Source organism: Staurois parvus, unplaced genomic scaffold (genome assembly GCF_062004578.1).
Source record: "Staurois parvus isolate SC_StPar_1 unplaced genomic scaffold, SC_StPar_1.0 ptg000019l, whole genome shotgun sequence".
NCBI classification, from domain to species: domain Eukaryota; kingdom Metazoa; phylum Chordata; class Amphibia; order Anura; family Ranidae; genus Staurois; species Staurois parvus.
The window spans coordinates 12393038-12413766 of record NW_028317815.1 but is presented as its reverse complement, the minus strand read 5'-3'; the positions used below and the strand labels follow the sequence as shown (position 1 = coordinate 12413766).

Genomic DNA, 20729 nt, shown 5'->3' with positions numbered 1-20729 from the left:
CGATCTCCTCTGCCAGGTCACTTATGCCCTCAGATGGTAATACCCTCGGGATAATCACAAGGCCATAGAGAGGTAGACAAAGAGAGCCTCCATAGTGAAATGCCGTTTATTCCATATAGCAGATGAAAACAATCCAAAAGAGAACACTCACAGTATAGCAGATCTCATCCAGCAGGTCTCCCATGTGCTGTGGGTGTACTGCAAGGTGCTGGGTGTTCAAAGATGGCGTCTGCCGAAAGTGCGTAACCGAAAGTACGTCACCGCGCTCTACGCTTTACTCCACGATATCATGTGGCTTTATCAGGATATGCCTTTACCATGGTACTGTGGTTGGTTTAGGAATAGATAAACTGAGGCAGAGATAGTAGTGATGTGCGGAGGATTGTTGGTTTTCATGCAATGTGAGATTCGGAGATAGGTAAATAAATCTTTGGAGGATAACTGATATTTTTGTTGTAGATATCGGAATGGGGCTAAAGTTTGGTATCTAAGAAGATCTCAGATATTTAATATGTGTCGTTGCTCCCAAGGACTTAGATCTGTGTCTAGGATTATGTTGGTAAGAGCTTTGAGAGGAATATTGATCTTGTTAGATTTTGGAAGAGGGAGGGAGAATAAGGTTGACCAAGCATCTAGCGTAGGTTTGATGCAGGGATTTGTGTATCTTGGGAGTTTCCGGTCAGTAGATGCAAGAAGAAGTTATGATTGGGGTGTGCTGGTATGAAAAAGTTAGTATCTTGGAGTGAACAATTTTTTTGTGTAGAAGGGTGCAACCAAAAATATGTTTAGCCTAATAGGGTAGCTAGGTAATAGGTATGCAGATGTGGTAGGTTTGCTCCTCCTTTGTTGTAAGGGCGTATGAGTAAATTATCGGAGTATCTAGGTCTTTTAGACTCGTATATGAACTTTGAGAAACATCTTTGTGCTATATGAAAGAAAGTTGTAGGTAAGGATATGGGCAGAGTCTTAAAGATATATAGGATTTAGTTTGGATAGTCTATAAGTTTGGAGTGAGAGTATTTCTTTGGGAAGGTTCTGTAGAAGTATTTTATGGTTATGGTCATATATAGAGATGAGCGAATCGAACCAGGCGAAGTGGAATTCGTTTCGAATTTCAGGAAAAATTTGATTCGCGGCGAATCCGAATATTAGCATACTTCGGGTGCGCGAATCGGATTTTTCCCGATCAGCCGGCAAAAGTGTCCCTGCAGAGAGCTCCGCTATTTCTGACAGTTCTCTGACAGTTCCTTCACATGTACAGCGGTTGAAACATTGTATCTATTTGTTTCCATTTAGGATACAGATGTTTTTATTCGGAAACAGATACAATGTTTCAACCACTGTAAATGTGAAGGAACTGTCAGAGAACTGTCAGAAATAGCGGAGCTCTCTGCAGATACACTTTTTGCTGTACTGGAATACTTCTTCTTTTCATTCTTCTTTTCATTCTTCTTCTCATTCTTCTTTTCATTCTTCTTCTTCTTTTCTTTTTCATGTGCAAACACTGCGATGTCAGTGCTTCAATTCTTCACTCCAAACATGATGCGTGTTAGCATGCCACACGTGTATATCATAATCCAAAAGTGGCTAAAGTGCCTCCTCACCTTAACCATGCGACCCCTAAGGGTCACAATGCTTTAGGTAATATAGCTCCACCAGACTAGGATCTCTGTAATAATACTCCTGTAGTACCACTCGATCTCCTCTGCCAGGTCACTTATGCCCTCAGATGGTAATACCCTCGGGATAATCACAAGGCCATAGAGAGGTAGACAAAGAGAGCCTCCATAGTGAAATGCCGTTTATTCCATATAGCAGATGAAAACAATCCAAAAGAGAACACTCACAGTATAGCAGATCTCATCCAGCAGGTCTCCCATGTGCTGTGGGTGTACTGCAAGGTGCTGGGTGTTCAAAGATGGCGTCTGCCGAAAGTGCGTAACCGAAAGTACGTCACCGCGCTCTACGCTTTACTCCACGATATCATGTGGCTTTATCAGGATATGCCTTTACCATGGTACTGTGGTTGGTTTAGGAATAGATAAACTGAGGCAGAGATAGTAGTGATGTGCGGAGGATTGTTGGTTTTCATGCAATGTGAGATTCGGAGATAGGTAAATAAATCTTTGGAGGATAACTGATATTTTTGTTGTAGATATCGGAATGGGGCTAAAGTTTGGTATCTAAGAAGATCTCAGATATTTAATATGTGTCGTTGCTCCCAAGGACTTAGATCTGTGTCTAGGATTATGTTGGTAAGAGCTTTGAGAGGAATATTGATCTTGTTAGATTTTGGAAGAGGGAGGGAGAATAAGGTTGACCAAGCATCTAGCGTAGGTTTGATGCAGGGATTTGTGTATCTTGGGAGTTTCCGGTCAGTAGATGCAAGAAGAAGTTATGATTGGGGTGTGCTGGTATGAAAAAGTTAGTATCTTGGAGTGAACAATTTTTTTGTGTAGAAGGGTGCAACCAAAAATATGTTTAGCCTAATAGGGTAGCTAGGTAATAGGTATGCAGATGTGGTAGGTTTGCTCCTCCTTTGTTGTAAGGGCGTATGAGTAAATTATCGGAGTATCTAGGTCTTTTAGACTCGTATATGAACTTTGAGAAACATCTTTGTGCTATATGAAAGAAAGTTGTAGGTAAGGATATGGGCAGAGTCTTAAAGATATATAGGATTTAGTTTGGATAGTCTATAAGTTTGGAGTGAGAGTATTTCTTTGGGAAGGTTCTGTAGAAGTATTTTATGGTTATGGTCATATATAGAGATGAGCGAATCGAACCAGGCGAAGTGGAATTCGTTTCGAATTTCAGGAAAAATTTGATTCGCGGCGAATCCGAATATTAGCATACTTCGGGTGCGCGAATCGGATTTTTCCCGATCAGCCGGCAAAAGTGTCCCTGCAGAGAGCTCCGCTATTTCTGACAGTTCTCTGACAGTTCCTTCACATGTACAGCGGTTGAAACATTGTATCTATTTGTTTCCATTTAGGATACAGATGTTTTTATTCGGAAACAGATACAATGTTTCAACCGCTGTAAATGTGAAGGAACTGTCAGAGAACTGTCAGAAATAGCGGAGCTCTCTGCAGATACACTTTTTGCTGTACTGGAATACTTCTTCTTTTCATTCTTCTTTTCATTCTTCTTCTCATTCTTCTTTTCATTCTTCTTCTTCTTTTCATTCTTCTTTTCATTCTTCTCATTCTTCTTTTCTTCTTCATGAAAAGAAGAATGAGAAGAAGAATGAAAAGAAGAATGAAAAGAAGAATGAAAAGAAGAATGAGAAGAATGAAAAGAAGAATAAAAAGAAGAAGAAGAATGAAAAGAAGAATGAGAAGAAGAATGAAAAGAAGAATGAGAAGAAGAATGAGAAGAATGAGAAGAATGAAAAGAAGAATGAAAAGAAGAAGAATGAAAAGAAGAAGAAGAAGAATGAAAAGAATGAAAAGAAGAAGAGGAATGAAAAGAAGAATGAGAAGAAGAATGAAAAGAAGAATGAAAAGAAGAATGAGAAGAATGAAAAGAAGAATGAAAAGAAGAAGAAGAATGAAAAGAAGAATGAGAAGAAGAATGAAAAGAAGAATGAGAAGAAGAATGAGAAGAATGAAAAGAAGAATGAGAAGAATGAAAAGAAGAATGAAAAGAAGAAGAAGAAGAATGAAAAGAAGAATGAAAAGAAGAAGAAGAAGAAGAAGAATCTTTTCATTCTTCTCATTCTTCTTTTCATTCTTCTTTTCATTCTTCTTCTTCTTTTCATTCTTCTTCTTCTTTTCATTCTTCTTTTCATTCTTCTTCTTCTTCTTTTCATTCTTCTTCTTCTTTTCATTCTTCTTTTCATTCTTCTTCTTCTTCTTCTTTTCATTCTTCTCATTCTTCTTTTCATTCTTCTTCTTTTCATTCTTCTTCTTCTTCTTCTTTTCATTCTTCTTTTCATTCTTCTTCTTCTTCTTTTCATTCTTCTTCTTTTCATTCTTCTTCTTCTTCTTTTCATTCTTCTTTTCATTCTTCTTTTCATTCTTCTTTTCATTCTTCTTCTCATTCTTCTTTTCATTCTTCTTCTTTTCATTCTTCTTTTCATTCTTCTCTTTTTTTTTTTTTTTTAATTTAAATATTTATTGAATTTTTCATGTTAATACAAGTACCAAAAAAGGGAAATAATTCTCATACAAATAAACATTTATAACATTTCTATCTTTCCCTTACTAAAAACTCTTTTCTTTCCCATCCCACTACCCCCCTTTCCCGCCCCTCATCCCCCCTCCTCCCCCTCTGCAGACTCTAACCCATTCTAATTACTTGAGGCTTATTAATTTTTTGCTAACATCCTGATTCACATTTTCCTATATTTCTCTTTCAATCCCGCTCTTTCCCACTTTTCCCATCTCCTAAAATAAACTCTCATCCTATCTTCCTGCATATGGTATGATCTTTCCATTCTACCTATCTGGTTCACTCTATTAATCCAGTCTTCCTCCTTCGGTACCTCAGGTCTCCGCCAAAACTTGGGTATCAACCCTTTCGCCGCATTCAAGAAGTACCATATACCTGAATCTTTATATTTATTTACTGATGTCTCCACATTGTGTAGGAGGCACGTCGTTGGGTCTAACCCTATGTCAATTTCAGTTATTTCTTCAATCAATTTGACTATTATCTTCCAAAAAGCCTGGATTTTCGGACATTCCCACCATATGTGAAACACCGTGCCTATCTCTCCACATCCTCTCCAACACATATTTGAATTTTCCCCATTCATTTTGTGCTCTACACTCGGTGTGATGTGCCATCGTGTCGCACACTTATAATTAACCTCAACCTCTCTCATACTAACATTATCGTGTATCAATCTAAACATCTTTCTCTGTCTATCTTCATCAAACCCAACACCCATATCCCTTTCCCATTTTGTTATAAAAGTTACCTTTGTGTTTGTGTCTAATTCTGTGAGTATTCTATACACTTTTGAAATACCGTGTTTCCCGTCCCTTCGTGTCTCTAACAACCTTTCAAACATATTCCACTCCTGTTTTAGTCTCAGGGGTTTCGGTATATTTCCAATAAAACATTTCAATTGGTGATATTTCCACTCATCTATTCTAATAAAAATATCTCCCTTCTTCTCTATTAAATCTTTAAGTGATCTCAATTCCCTATCCACCAAAACATCTCTCAGTTGGGTATCCTCCTTTCTAAACCATCTCCCTGATATCTTAGTCTTTCCCGGGGGAAAGTACTCAGTATTTGTGAGAGGCATTAATATAGAATTAAATTCCCATTTCATGTTTTTGTGTAAATTATCCCATACCCTAAAGACATTTAAAGTGTAAATACTTGTGCTTTCTTTACTTCCCCTGAACTGTGGTGGAACCCATATCATCTGGTTCAATCTAATGCCACTAAGATCATTTTCAATTGTTACCCAACTTTTCCCCTTATGGTTAAATGTCCAGTCATATATTCTTGCTAAAACCACTGCTTTATAGTATCTCTTGACATCTGGTAGACCCAATCCCCCTTTCTCTTTAGTCCTACTCAGTGTTTCATACGCTATTCTAGGTTTTTTATTCTTCCATATGTATTTTGTTAACATTTTTTTCATTATCTTAAAGAAGGCTTCTGGAATTTTAATTGGTACCATTTGAAATCTATACAGTATTTTAGGCATAATTACCATTTTGACTAGGTTTATACGTCCTATCCAGGATGGATTTCCTCCTTCTAGTCTTTTTAAATCTTCTCTGATCTCATTTATCAAAGAGATATAGTTTGATCTATACAAATGCTTAGATGAGGGAGTGAGTTTTATTCCTAGATATTTTATCTCTTTTTCTCTCCATATAAAGGGGAATTCTTTTTGTAGTTTTTCTTTTTCATCCTTTGATATATTAATATTCAAGATCTCTGTTTTCGTTGGATTAATTTTTAAATTTGATAGTTCCCCGTACTCCTTCAGAATCTTCATTATATTTGGGAGAGTTATTCGGGGATTCCCCACATAGAACAATAAGTCGTCCGCAAAGGCTGCTACTCTATGTTCTATGGATTCTATCTGAATTCCCTTTACCGATCCACTGTTTCTTATTATTGACAACAGAGGTTCAAGTGACAATACATATAGTAGAGGGGACAGTGGACAGCCCTGTCTTGTACCATTAGACATTCCAATGGGTTCTGATCTCTCCCCATTTACCGTAATGATTGCAGTAGGCTCCCTATATAGTTTACTTATCCACTCTCGCATTCTATCCCCTATCCCCAGCACTTTTAAGTTGTCCATCATAAAGCCCCAGTCCACTCTATCAAATGCCTTCTCTGCATCAATCGACAAGAGCACCACCGGGGCTTTCCCTTTTCTACTTTTCTGAATAAGCATCAGGGTTCTCAAGCCGTTATCTCTACCTTCTCTCCCCGGTACAAAGCCCACCTGGTCTCCATGAATCCAATCAGGCATCAGATCCCTCAGCCTGTTTGCTAACACCTTTGCATACAGTTTAGTATCTGTGTTCAATAATGAGATAGGTCTATAGCTGGAGCACTGAGATGGATCTTTTCCCTCTTTGTGAATAAGTACTACATGGGCCTGTAGGGATTCTCTCCTCACTTCCATCCCACCTCCCAGAGCATTCATATATTTCTCCAGCTTGGGTAATAGTACTTCACTAAATTTCTTATAGTACTTAACTGTATAGCCATCCGGGCCTGGGCTTTTTCCCCCCCCTGTGCTTCTTAATGCTATTTTGATTTCTTCCTGGGAGATTTCTGCGTCTAGGGAGTTCAACTGTGCTTCGCTTAGTTTTGGTAATCCCGCATTTTTTAAGTATATCATCTTTTTTTCATTAATTCCCTCTTGAGCTTCTTTTAGCGAGCCTTGGGGACTAATATTATATAACTTTTTGTAATACTCCGTAAACACTTTAATAATCTCTTTATTTGAGTGGACCAACTCCCCCTTTGGACTTTTTATCTTTTCTATATAGTTCCTATTTTTCTTTTTATTCAAAGCTCTCATTAGATATCTTCCTGGTCTGTCTCCCCATCTATATCTCTCGTTCAGAACCCTGTTGTATACTCTTATTTTCTCCTCATCCATCAATCTCTCTAGCTCATCTTTTTTATCCAATAACTTCTGTCTCGTATCTTTTGTTATTTTCTTCTTATGGATCTGCTCCAAGTCCAATATTTCTTTTAAAAGCCCACTGACCCTCTCTCTTCTTTCTTTTTTCTTCCTTGCTCCTGCCGCTATCAAGATTCCTCTTATGAATACCTTATGGCTTTCCCAGACTGTAGCTATCGATACTTCCTCCGTTTCGTTCTCCTTAAAGTATACCTTAATCTCTTTCTCGATTTTCTGAACTAAATCCTCATCCAGAAGAAGAACCTCATTTAACCTCCACCCTAATCCTCCCGTCCACCTTCTTCCCCATCCCATTTTCATTACGACCGGAGCATGATCCGAGAACGTCCTTGCCTCTATGTCAATTTTTACCAGATGATCTATAAGTTGATGGTCTATTAAGATGTAATCTAATCTCGAGTATATCTCATGTGCATTAGAGAAGAAGGTATAGTCTCTGTCTTTCATATGCATTATTCTCCAGGTGTCCACTAGTTGGTATTCATGCATCACTTTTTTCAAGGCTCTCAGAGACCTACCCCCCTCTCTTTGCATGGAAGAGGTATTATCTTTTTGTGGGTCCATACAGAAATTTAGGTCTCCAGCTACTATCAAGCGCCCTTTTTTAAATTCCATTAATTTTTTCAACAGACCCTTCATATACATCTCCGGGTTTTTATTAGGGCAGTATATATTGGCTAAAGTACAGTCAATCCCCTGAAGTCTACCTTTTAAAAATAAAAACCTCCCCTCCGGGTCGGTTCTTCTATCCTCCAGCTCAAATCTCATATTCTTTGCCAAGCCTATTGCAACCCCTTTTGCTCTTTTAATTGGAGAATCTGCATAGTACCATGTTGGGTAGTGTTTGGATTTAAGTTTCACGTTTGCCTCTATCTCAAAGTGCGTCTCCTGTAAAAATACCACTGACGTAGCCCTATGATGTAACTCATTAAACATCCTAAATCTCTTCCCTGGACAACTCAGCCCGTTCACATTATAGGTTATAAACTGTATTTCTTCCATCATTCCCAATTAACTCCAACTCTCTTCCAGATTGCCTCTTCCTCTTTATCCCTTCTGTCATGCAGAGTATTGACCCAATACCTCCTCCCCTGCCTCCCTCCCACCCAACTCCTATCCCCTCCCCCCTCCCTCCCACTCTCCCCCTCCTTTCTTCATGAAAAGAAGAATGAGAAGAAGAATGAAAAGAAGAATGAGAAGAAGAATGAAAAGAAGAATGAGAAGAATGAAAAGAAGAATGAAAAGAAGAAGAATGAAAAGAAGAATGAGAAGAATGAAAAGAAGAATGAGAAGAATGAAAAGAAGAATGAGAAGAATGAAAAGAAGAATGAAAAGAAGAATGAAAAGAAGAATGAAAAGAAGAGGAAGAAGAATGAAAAGAAGAATGAAACGAAGAAGAAGAAGAATCTTTTCATTCTTCTCATTCTTCTTTTCATTCTTCTTTTCATTCTTTTTCTTCTTCTTTTCATTCTTCTTCTTCTTTTCATTCTTCTTTTCATTCTTCTTCTTCTTCTTTTCATTCTTCTTTTCATTCTTCTTCTTTTCATTCTTCTTCTTCTTCTTTTCATTCTTCTTTTCATTCTTCTTCTTCTTTTCATTCTTCTTCTTCTTCTTTTCATTCTTCTCATTCTTCTTTTCATTCTTCTTTTCATTCTTCTTCTCAAATAGATACAATGTTTCAACCGCTGTAAATGTGAATGTCAGAGAACTGTCAGAAATAGCGGAGCTCTGCAGATACACTTAGCGGAGCTCTGCAGATACACTTTTTGCCGGCTTGGAACTCTTCTTATTTTCATCCTACTTCTTCTTCTTCTTCTTCATCCTCATCCTCATCCTCAGAAGAAGAAGAAGAGGACGAGGATGAGGATGAAGAAGAAGAAGAAGAAGAAGAAGAAGTAGGATGAAAATAAGAAGAATTCCAAGCCGGGAAAAAGTGTATCTGTCAGAAATAGAGGAGCTCTGCAGATACACTTTTTGCCGGCTTGGAATTCTTCTTATTTTCATCCTACTTCTTCTTCTTCTTCTTCTTCTTCATCCTCATCCTCATCCTCTTCTTCTTCTTCTGAGGATGAGGATGAAGAAGAAGAAGAAGAAGTAGGATGAAAATAAGAAGATTTCCAAGCCGGCAAAAAGTGTATCTGCAGAGCTCCGCTAAGTGTATCTGCAGAGCTCCGCTAAGAAATAGCGGAGCTCTGCAGATACACTTTTTGCCGGCTTGGAATTCTCCTTCTTCTCATCCTTCTTCTTCTTCTCATCCTTCTTCTTCTTCTCATCCTTCTCCTTCTTCTCATCCTTCTCCTTCTTCTCATCCTTCTCCTTCTTCTCATCCTTCTTCTTCTTCTCATTCTTCTTCTTCTTCTCATCCTTCTTCTTCTTCTCATCCTTCTCCTTCTTCTCATCCTTCTCCTTCTTCTCATCCTTCTTCTTCTTCTCATCCTTCTTCTTCTCATCCTGCTCATCCTTCTCCTTCTTCTCATCCTTCTTCTCATCCTTCTCCTTCTTCTCATCCTTCTCCTTCTTCTCATCCTTCTCCTTCTCCTTCTTCTCATCCTTCTCCTTCTTCTCATCCTTCTCCTTCTCCTTCTTCTCATCCTTCTCCTTCTCCTTCTTCTCATCCTTCTCCTTCTTCTCATCCTTCTCCTTCTTCTCATCCTTCTCCTTCTCATCCTTCTCCTTCTTCTCATCCTTCTTCTCATCCTTCTCCTTCTCCTTCTTCTCATCCTTCTCCTTCTCCTTCCTCATCTCCAAGGGCATTTAAATTAAAGGTACAGTGTTCTGCACTAATATAAAGGCTCTCTGAAGCCTAGAAACCCTTTTTATAAGTTAAATTCGCAGCGAATAAATTTGCATCGAATCGAATTTCTTCCTCAAATTCGGCGAATCAGCCGAATCGAATTTTTGAATAATTCGCTCATCTCTAGTCATATAGTTGGGATGGTGACATTGTCATGTTGATACCTAAGTATGGTATTGAGTGATTCGTCCAAATATATAGTAAATCTTCGGATAGTCAGAGTTGGGTCTGCTTAGGAGTATATAGATTTGGAGTTAGGGATTTGGATTTGTTGAGTTTGTAGTAGGAGATATGGACATATTGGGAGAGGTGTTATTTGCTTCTATATAATGATCTAGATGGATTCGTAAGCATTAGGATGATATCGTCAGCGAATAGACTTATTTTGTGTTTGGTGTCGTTACATTTTATTCCTATTATTAGAGGGCCCTGTCTTATTTTTGCAGCTAGTGGTTCTATTAATAGTGCAAATATTAGAGGGGATAAAGGGCAGCCTTGTCTAGTTCCGTTAGTGATTTTATAGGGGTATGAGAGTATACCATCTGTTAGAACTCTAGCCGAAGGGAAGGAATAGAGAGATAAAATGGCTGATTGTATCCATCCTGAGATACCAAATTTTTGTAGTACTTCTTGCATAAATCCCCAATGGACCCGATCAAATGCCTTCTCTGCATCTAATGAAAATAGCAGAGAGGGCACTTGGTGGTTTTGCAGATTGTGTAGGAGGGAGATTAGTCGCCTAGTTGCGTCTGGGGCTTGTCAGCCTGGTATAAAGCCAACGTGGTCAAGGTGTATTAGCTGAGGTAAAATTGGGAATAGTCTGTGGGCTAGAAACTCAGTGAAGAGTTTAACATCAGTGTTGATGAGAGATATGGGTCTATAGTTTTGAACATTTTGTGGATCTTTTCCTGGTTTGGGTATAGTCGTTATGGTAGATTGCAGCATCTCTTTGGGTAGAAAGCTCTTGGATGATGCTTCGTTGAAGAGAGAGGCTAAATGTGGGGACAGGGCACTAGCGGATTGTTTATAGAATTCATTAGTGTATCCATCACTTCCTGGTGACTTGTTAACCACTTCCCGTCCGGCCGTTGTATATAAACGGCCGGACGGTGGCACTGCAGGGTCGGGTGGCCGTCTATAAACGGCCTCCCCGCACCCTGCTTGTGCGCGCTCCCTGGGAGCGCGCAGCACCGTGATCCGGTGCCCGCTGTGTCCTCCGGACACAGTGAAACACCGATCGTCGGACGGGACCTCTGTACGAGGTCCCGATCATGTGATCACTGATTGGCCAATCAGTGATCACATGCAAAGTAGTAAGCAAGATGTCACTTGTGACATCATTGCTTACTACGTGTGAAATCTGTGAATGATCACAGAGGTCACATGGTACAAGGCTATTCACAAAAGCCTTGTACCATGTGACAAGCTGTGACCAATCACAGCTCACTCAGTACTTCTCAATGAGTGCAAGAATGCACACAGAGAGAAAGAGAAATGATTGCTTTTACATCCTATATGGGTGTAAAAGCAATCAGTGTAAAAAAAAAAAAAAAAATCTTCATCACCCCCCACAAGTAGTACAGTGTCACCATGGTGACTCTGTACTGCTAGGGTGACAGTATGTAAAAAATAAATAAATAAATAAAAAATAATATAAAAAAATAAAATAAAAATGTAAAAAAAATGTTTAAAAATTATAATTTTTGCTTATAAACAAATTTGGATTTTTTTTTTTTTACTAAAAAGATAACAGAATAAATTTCGGCTAAGATTTATGATGAAATATTATTTATTTGCAAAATTTTATAAAAAAAACACTTTTTTCAAAATTTTTGGACATTTCATTTACATAGCAAAAAAAATACAAATCCCAGTAGTGAATAAATACCACCAAAATAAATCTTTATCTGTCTCAAAAAAATGGTAAAAAATTCATTTGGGTACAGTGTTGCATGACCGCGCAATTGTCATTCAAAGTGTGATAGCACTAAAAGCTGAAAATTGCCCTGGCCAGGAAGGGGGTAAAAGTGTCCGGTCTGGAAGTGGTTAAGAGGTAGGGATCGTATTACCGCTTCGACTTCATTCGGAGTGAAGGGGTCAGATATGTTCTGGAGTTATTCTGTAGTTAGCATTGAGAGATTGATGATAGGAAGGCTTGTATATCTTTTCTGAAGGGTTGTGGGGTGTTGTGGTCTTGATTAATATTATAAAGGGATTCGTAGAAATCAGCAAATGCGTTTGCTATATCTGAAGGGTTGAAACTAGGTTTGTTAGAGCTAGGGTGTCTAATTGACCTAATCTTTGTTTTGGCTTGTTTTTGTTTAACTGCTTTAGCTATGAGTGAAGTCACTTTGTTATTTAATGAGTAATACATAGCTTTAACGTTACTTGAATTTATATCATACTTATACAGTAGGATTGATCTGAGTTTTTCTCTTTCTTTGTAGAAGACTTCAGAGGGTTGTTGCGTCAGATTTGCTTTGTCGATTATTTCTTTAGCTTTTATAGAGTTCAGTAGTTCTTCGATCTTCTGCATGTAGAAAGTTGAGAAGATAGTTTAATTAGTACTCCTCTCCTAAATGCCTTGTAGGTCACCCACAGGGTATTAGTGGAGATTTCATGGGTTGTGTTGGTCTCAAAGAAGAGGTCATGAGCTTCTTCAATGGTCTTCCAATGATCAGGGTCTGCCAAGAGTATGGAGTAAAGTCTCCACGGTTTGGGGGGTGTTGTTTTATTATGAGTGTGTAGAGCAATGGTAACTGGAGTGTGGTCCGACCAGGTGATTGAACCTATGGAGGAAGAAGAAATGCGTTGTAGGATCCATTTATCTGTGAGGAAAAAGTCTATCCTGGAATAAGACAATGGAGAAGGAGAGTAGTAAGAATAGTCCTTTTCTGTTCCATGTTGGCATCTCCAGACATCGTAGAGGTCATGTTCATGCAGGAATTGGCTGAGGCTTTGTTTTGGGGATAATTTAGCGGATGTGGGGTCCATTTGTATGTTACCCACAATGTTAGTCTCCTCCTAGTAGTACTGGGCCCTGTTTCATAGATTCCACTTTGGAGAGTAAAGACTTGAGGAAGTGGAGTTGATCTGAGTTAGAACCTTATATATTGACCAGTGTGAAAGGAATGTGGTCAATTTTGCTAATTAAGATGTGGAAGCAACTATTTGGGTCTGCATATTCCGTGAGGAGTTCGAAATTTAGAGAGTCTTTGATGACCGTCGTAACCCCGTTTGTTTTTTTGTGGTGCGATGCAAGAAATTTTAATGAAAAATTTTAAGGTTCAACGTTGGTGTTTTGCATATAGCGTGGTGTGTCTCTTGAACAAAGACGATGTCAGCTTTCTGGGCCTCAATTTCTTTGCTTAATGAAGCCCTTTTGAAAGGGGAATTGAGCCCTCTGGCATTAATGGACATACAATTAATCATGGATGCTGATGGCCGTGCTGTTGTAGGCATGGGAATGCCCGTGACTGCTGTGGTATATTAGTATATTGCAGTGGGAGTTTGTTCAAGTATGGCTATTTTCTGGGAAGTTCTGGAGGCAGGGTTTGATGCAGCTATTAGTCATGCGTGGTTTAGAAAGGGTATTTGCATGGCTGTGGTTTGGAAGGTTAGCATATGGTAGATATTTGTTTAATGGAGTTTTGGTGACTGGTAGTAATAACAGAATGTAGAACAGGAACAGGAGGATAAAAAAGTCTTGCAAAAAAAGCAAGAAACGTGTAGTCTGTAAAACTACTGTTAAACAGGGGCTGCGAAGAATTTATAGGAGGTATGGGTTACTCCTAGGTAGTAGCCATGTGAGCAAAGGTGACACCCGAGTGGGAAAAAAAAGGAGAAAAAGAGTCCAACTCTGAAAGTGCTGGTGTATGGTGGGTAGGTTGGATTGACCAACTGTTATATAAAGGGACTTTCAAGTCCAGTCTCCTTCCATATGCTGGGAATGATTTGGGCTGGTGTGTGTCCAGTTGTCTTCCACTGGGAGTATGTTCCACTCCTTTAAGAGGTTTATGCCTTCATCTAGGCCTCTGATGATGTATGTTCTTCCTTGGTGTTTGATGATAAGTTTAGAGGGGAATCCCCACTTGTAGGCAATACCATGATCTCTCAAAGCCTTAGTGATGGATATTAGTTTTTTTCCGCGTGAGAAGGGTTTCCTTAGATAAATCAGCGAAAAGCTTAATGCCAGTGTGAGAGGCTGGTAGTGCCATGAGATGTCTGGCAGCCAGCATAAGTTTTTCTTTAATTTGATAGAAGTGGACCCAAATAAGGACGTCTCTCGGGGTAGAGGCTGGTAGGAATGAAGGTTTTGGTATACTATGTGCTCTGTCTACAGCAGCCTCCATAGGGGTGATAGTCGAGATTAGAAGTTTCATGAGTTGTTGTATGTATGGCAGCAGGGCGTCTGTTCTTACTGATTCTGGGATCCCCCTTATTTTTATACTGTATTATTTCTTCTTAAACGGTCTTCAAGATCTGCTATTTTCTCAGGGTATTGATTTCAGAGTCATGGTCTGCATGTGTGTCCACTACTGTGTTATGTGCTGTAAACATGGCTGACATTTGATTTTCAATATGTTGTAATCTTTTGTCGTGAGCTATGAGGGCATTGGAGGTGGGGGTCACCTTATTTGTTATATCGATATGTATCGTTTGTCACAGAGAGAAGCATATTTTTCATTGCCATTTCAGAGGCCAGCTGGTCAGAGGCAGGGAATTCCTCAATAGTAGAGTTAATTTGAAGTGTAGGGATAGTTAAGACTTCTGATGTGTGTGGGTCCTTTAAGAGGGGGTCTTCAAATCTAGGCCTAGATTTAGCAGAGCTTCTGTAGGTAGGTCATAGTGGGGGGGAAGACTCACCAGGGTCCCTATCGTATAGTGAAGCATGGAGCCTTGGGTCAGGAACATAGGAGCTGGATTCTGCAACAGGGATGGAGCTGCTGTGCAGGGATGAGCTGGTGCCATCTTGACCTTGTGAGTCCCGGGTCGAGAAGAAATCAGTGAGGCGCTGTGGAACTGCTGGGAACTTCCATCTCCTTGGCATGATATCGGAGGCCCCGCAGGAGGTAAAACCCTTATTTTCGGGGAGTTTTTTTCCCTACTGTCGGGCTGTGTGTCGCTTACTGTGCAGAGTGGCAGCAGAGCTCACCTAGCCATCTTGGGTCCCGGCCGCCTCCACAGGCCTTTTAATACCTGAGCTGGCATATGCTAGAGGCTCTTTTTCTCTCTGATAAGGGGGACCTGCTACTGAGTAAAAATGGCAGAATGCTGACAAAACCCTATAAATGTACAGGTACTGTCTATTTGTTCGTAAGTTTTGTTAATGGCTCAGACAAGCACATATTCTGTTTTGCTTTGGATTTGCTATACAAAGTCCATCCCCATGAAACTGAATTTGTTTGCGGTCTTGCTGAATAAAAGTGCAGGGCAAACCTTCTTAGACTGTTCCTGGGTGTCCTTGTCTTGAGCATGTTTTTCCACCCATTATGATCAAAATGGAGGAACTTGTAAAACAGCTCATATTGGCATACCTGCTTAACTGCCCAGCATTTTCAACAACTGACTGAGAAAAATTTCCTTGAAAAGTGCAAAAATAGTCTACTGCATTTACCTTTATTAAATTAGCCCCATTGAGTGGCCTAATAGCTGGGAACACTCACAAAAACATTAACTGTTACTCCTCCTATGTTTAGCACAAAGTTCTTGGTCTTTATTTTATCTTCATTTACATATTTACCATTTATAATTTTTAATTGTGTAGCACCCCTCAGGTTTTGCTAGGGGGAGCTAGTCAGGTTGTAAGGTAAAGAATGAATAGCAGCCTGGGATGAGTCAACCAGGTTATTTTAGATCAGGTCTGAGGGCTCTGCAAGTCAGTTCCCTGATACTTCCCCCGTCACTTAACAATGGCAGAAATCAAGTCTCTGGCATTGCCACATAAGGAAGTGGTGGCATTGCAGAGATGTGTCAATCTCAAAACTGGATTGACAGAAAGACAAATTCTTTAGCTGGTAAAACAATTCTGTTATACTGTAAGTATTTTATCTGTGTATTTAGCTGCAGCCTCTTACCCTTTTTAACCACCACCACACCAGAAGATTAAAGGGGTGGGGGGGGCGGCATTGAAAGAGGAAGATTTTGGTGAAAAGAGAACACAGCAGCACAAGGGAAATATTTTGGAACTATGGAACTACATCATTCATGCACCATTATCCCTGCGCTGCTTCCCCACAGCAGCAGAATGCTATTTTAGTGAAGTTATTCAGCCTGGTACACCTTAAAATTCAGATAGTACAGTCATGGCTAAAAATATTGGCACCCCTGCATTTCTGTCAGATAATGCACCACTTCGCCCAGAAAATTGTTGCAATTACAAATGTTTAGGCATTCTCATTTCTTTTGTTTGTATTGATATGATGCAAATGCAGAGAAACAAAAAGACAAATTTGATACACTCAATCAAAACCAAATATTGACTGAACAAAATTATTGGCACCCTCAATTTAATATTTGGTAGCACACCCCTTGGAAAAAATAACTGGAATCAATTGCTTCCTGTAACCATCAATAAGTTTCTTACACCTCTCTACTGGAATTTTGGACCACTCTTTTTTCACCAACTGCTCCAGGTCTCTCAGATTGGAAGGGTTCCTTTTCCCAACTGCTGTTTTGAGATCTCTCCCCAGGTGCTCTATGGGATTGAGATCTGGACTCATTGCTGGTTAGTTCAGTATTCTCCAGAACTTTGTCTTACACCATTTCTGGGTGCTTTTTGACTTGTGCTTTGGGTCATTGTCCTTCTGTAAGCCCCATGACCCAACTTTCTGATACTGGGCCCTACATTGCACCCTAGAATTCTTTGGTGGTCTTCAGATTTCATAATGTCATGCACATGGGCAAGATATCCAGTGCCTGATGCAGCAAAGCAACGCCAAAACATCAGTTAACCTCAACCATGTTTGACTGTAGGGACTGTATTTTTTTCTTTAAAGGCCTGATTTCTTTTTCTGAAAACAATAGAATGATGAGCTTTACCAAACAGCTGTAATTTTGTTGTCTGTCCACAGCACATTCTCCTAAAAAGATTTCGGCTTCCTCAGGTAAGTTTTGGCAAACTCCAATCTAGATTTTTTATGTTTCTGTGTCAGCAGTGGCGTCCTCCTTGGTCTCCTACCATAGCATCCCTTTTCATTCAGATAGCGACATATAGTGGGCTGACACAGTTGCATGCTGTGCCTGAAGGTCAGCTTGAAATTGTCTAGAAGTTGATTGAGGCTATTTAGCCACCAATCGAACCATGGACTGTAAACATCTTGTCAATGTCAGAAAGAGCCGCTGGTGGGCTGTGCAGCAGCGCGATCCGTCACCGGCTGTGTCCATGGGACACTGCCGATGATGTATTACTGCACAGGCCTGTTGACAGTGTCATGTGACTGCTGTGACCAATCACAGCAGATCACATGTCAATTGTATACAATGGATGGCTTCCTGTCATGCCATCCATTGTATACAATTGTGTTGTTAGCTGTGATTGGTCAAAGCAGTCATGTGGTACAAACAGGGCCAATCACAGCCTATCTGTATCATGTGATGAGCTTTGCCCATTCACAGCTAATCACAACAAAGGACTGAATGAATCAGTTTTATTCAGTAACAATGATTGCAAATATCAATGAAATACATTGCTATTAGCAATTATAATGTTTTAAAAAAAAAAAAAATACTTGTGCTTGCTTCGGCAGCACATATACTAAAATTGGAATGATACAGAGAAGATTAGCATGGCCCCTGCGCAAGGATGACACGCAAATTCATGAAGTGTTCCATATTAAAAACAAAAAATCCTGATCCCTTACCCAGAGTAGTCCAATGTTACTATGGTAACATTGTATTGCTTTGGTCACAGCGTGTTGAAAAAACAATTGTAAAGAAAATTTAAAATAATGTAATAAAAAATTTTAAAAAATAGAAGTTAAAAAAAATAATAAATTACTATTCTTATTTTTTTTTTCTACATTTTCCAAAAAATTGTAACAAAAAACTACAACCTCCAAAAAACTCATCATGCCTCTTACTAAATACCTTGAACAGTCTATTTTCCAAAAATGGTCATTTGGGGGGGTATTTGTACTATCCTGTTTTCGGGCCTCAAGCAATGAGATGGGCCATCAGTACATCAGGATTGATCGATTGTCAGATATATATACCATGGTTTGTGGACGCTAACTTTCCTACAGACTAAATCAAATTTACTAATGTAGCAGAATACATTTTGACCAACATTTATAAAGAAATGTTATTTATTTGCAAAATTTATAAGAGAAATGAAGAAAAAAATTTTTTTTCAAACGTTTGGGGTTGTTTGGTTTATTTAGCAAAAAATAAAAAAACTCAGTGGTGACTAAATACCAACAAAAGAAAGCTCTATTTGTGTGAAAAAAATGATATTTTTATGGGTACACTGTTGCATGACCACACAATTGTCATTCAAAATGTGACAACACTGAAAACTGAAAATTGGACTGGGCAGGAAGGGGGTAAAAGTGTCCAGTATTGAAGTGGTTAAACATTTGTAATTGCAAACATTTTCTGAGCGAAGTGGTGCATTATCTGACATAAATGCAGGGGGTGCCAATATTTTTGACCATGAATGTATTTTGCCTGTGCTGAATAGCTGTGGTACAAAGTGACTTTTTACTGTTGAAATCAGCCAATTTTTAAAGCAATGTCACCAAATATAGCACTGCACTGCCATGGCATACTCATAGGTGGCATGTAGGAGCTGTCATTTCTGTTTTGTGTTGCTATGGTCAGGTCATACATCTGCCCACTATTTTGTTTTTCAATTCATGAATACTGTACAAGTAGGAATGTGTAAAATAAATCCCCTGAGTATAATAAACAGTATAATTTTCCAAAGGTAATAGTGTTCCTTTATTATTGCAATGATGAATATGAATTTCTTACATTGGTTTTAGAATACTCAGTAAACATTCTAATCCCTGACAAAGCATTCTGCAGTCACTGTATAATTATTCCCCTGAAAGCAATTAGTTTAATTGGTTTTTAGTTCCTAGCAAGTTGAGCTTTGTTGGGTTGATCCACAATGACCATAGCTTTATAATTGGTGCGATTAACTGGAGACAAGTCCTGGTGTGTTGATGAAGCAGAACGGAGTTCCACTGTAGTAGTTTTTTCTTGGACTTGTAACATGTACACTGCTCTAATATCTAACAACAACTGAGGACATTATAAATGAACACCATGGGCAAATAAAATGAATTCCTATTGGAGAAGTTTCACATTTTATATTGAGACAAGATGATTTATTGAAGCGGGTAACTTTTTCCATTTCTTGAATTACCACCACTTTCATCTGCTGCAGAATAACAGCTGAAGGGGTTACATATAAATGTCTGAGTTATATTTCCACATCTAAAATCTTTGTTTATTCTCTTCTACAGTACCTGTGAAAAAAAATTGCCCAGGAGCCCGGCCATGGGGCTCACCAATGTTCATTTTCATTTCCTCAAGCTATGTTATAACAATTCTTCTTTGAGACTTTATGACCATATAAAGTCTCCAAGACGAAATGTTTTAACATAGCTTGAGGAAACGAAAATGAACATTTCTCCACTTACAGTGATTACATATGCTTTTGACCTTTTTATTTAAAAAAAAAAAAAAAGAGAGCACTATGCAAACAACAAAAAGAAATCTATTATAGCACATCCTTAGAAGATAGCCAAGTTGTTCTACTCTTTCTCAAGGGATATATCTGGAAAGCAAGTAAAAAAAGAAAAACAACCTATAACAGCTCCCACTCCATGGAATAGCCCCTTCCTGTGCTAAAATAGAATCAAATGTAGTATGAGGCTGTCTGTAAAGTATGGCATACATCCTCCTTCTGTCAGTTCCAATATGACACAAGCAACTTGCTGTGCATGAAAATACATTACAATATTACAATGTGTACAAAATATCCTCCAGCTCTCTCAACTGGTTATTTCCTCCTACATAAACTCTCAGCTCAATGGCAAACCATCCACTCACAGTATAATAATACCACTTGGTTATATAATTCCAGCCTCTGCTCACGATGATTCTATTCCATCCATGAACAAAACCAGTTGATTGTAGCAGAAACAGCACATTCCAGTGCCTCTTGCTCAGACCTTGATACACTTTGTAAAAGATATAGAACTACTCCTGTGCAACCACACAATAAGCACACAACTATATCCCAGCAATCACTCCCATCCCGTACAGCCCTCTATCAGCAAAAGTCATTAATGACTAATAAACCTGTATCAAGAAACAAAGAAAGGGTTAACACAAGAGTCAGTGTGTACACAGTGTAGGGACAGCAGGATATGCCCTGCTACCAATGCTGAGCTCAGCAATGCTGCAGTGGGAGATGGTGCACTGCGCATGCGTGGAGATCTAATCAATGCAGTGATGCTAGGGGTGAGCAGCCAATGGATAAAGCACCCTTGTTACAAGACAGGATAGGGCACATATTGCTATGGTTCTATTTCACACAGGCTGCTGGGTGGGGAAGGAGGGGCACAACTGGCCTAGAGCAGGGGTGGGCAACTGTGGCCCTCCAGCTGTTGGTGAACTACAAGTCCCATCATACACCTGCCTTTGGGAGTCATGCTTGTAACTGTCAGTTTTGCAATGCCTGATGGGACTTGTAGTTCTTCAACAGCTGGAGGGCCACAGTTGCCCACCCCTGGCCTAGAGGTATTACACTTACATTATTTAACATTTTTAAAAGCTGCACAGTTT

The 20729-nt window shown here is 39.2% G+C and overlaps 1 non-coding gene across 1 annotated transcript; it reads left to right on the top strand.

The window, feature by feature from the left end:
• Positions 1-17664: 17664 nt before the first annotated feature.
• LOC149472889 (U6 spliceosomal RNA) lies at positions 17665-17771 on the top strand. The gene has a single exon (XR_016314158.1). It is a non-coding gene; the product is annotated as a U6 spliceosomal RNA (small nuclear RNA).
• The last annotated feature ends 2958 nt before the right edge of the window (positions 17772-20729 follow it).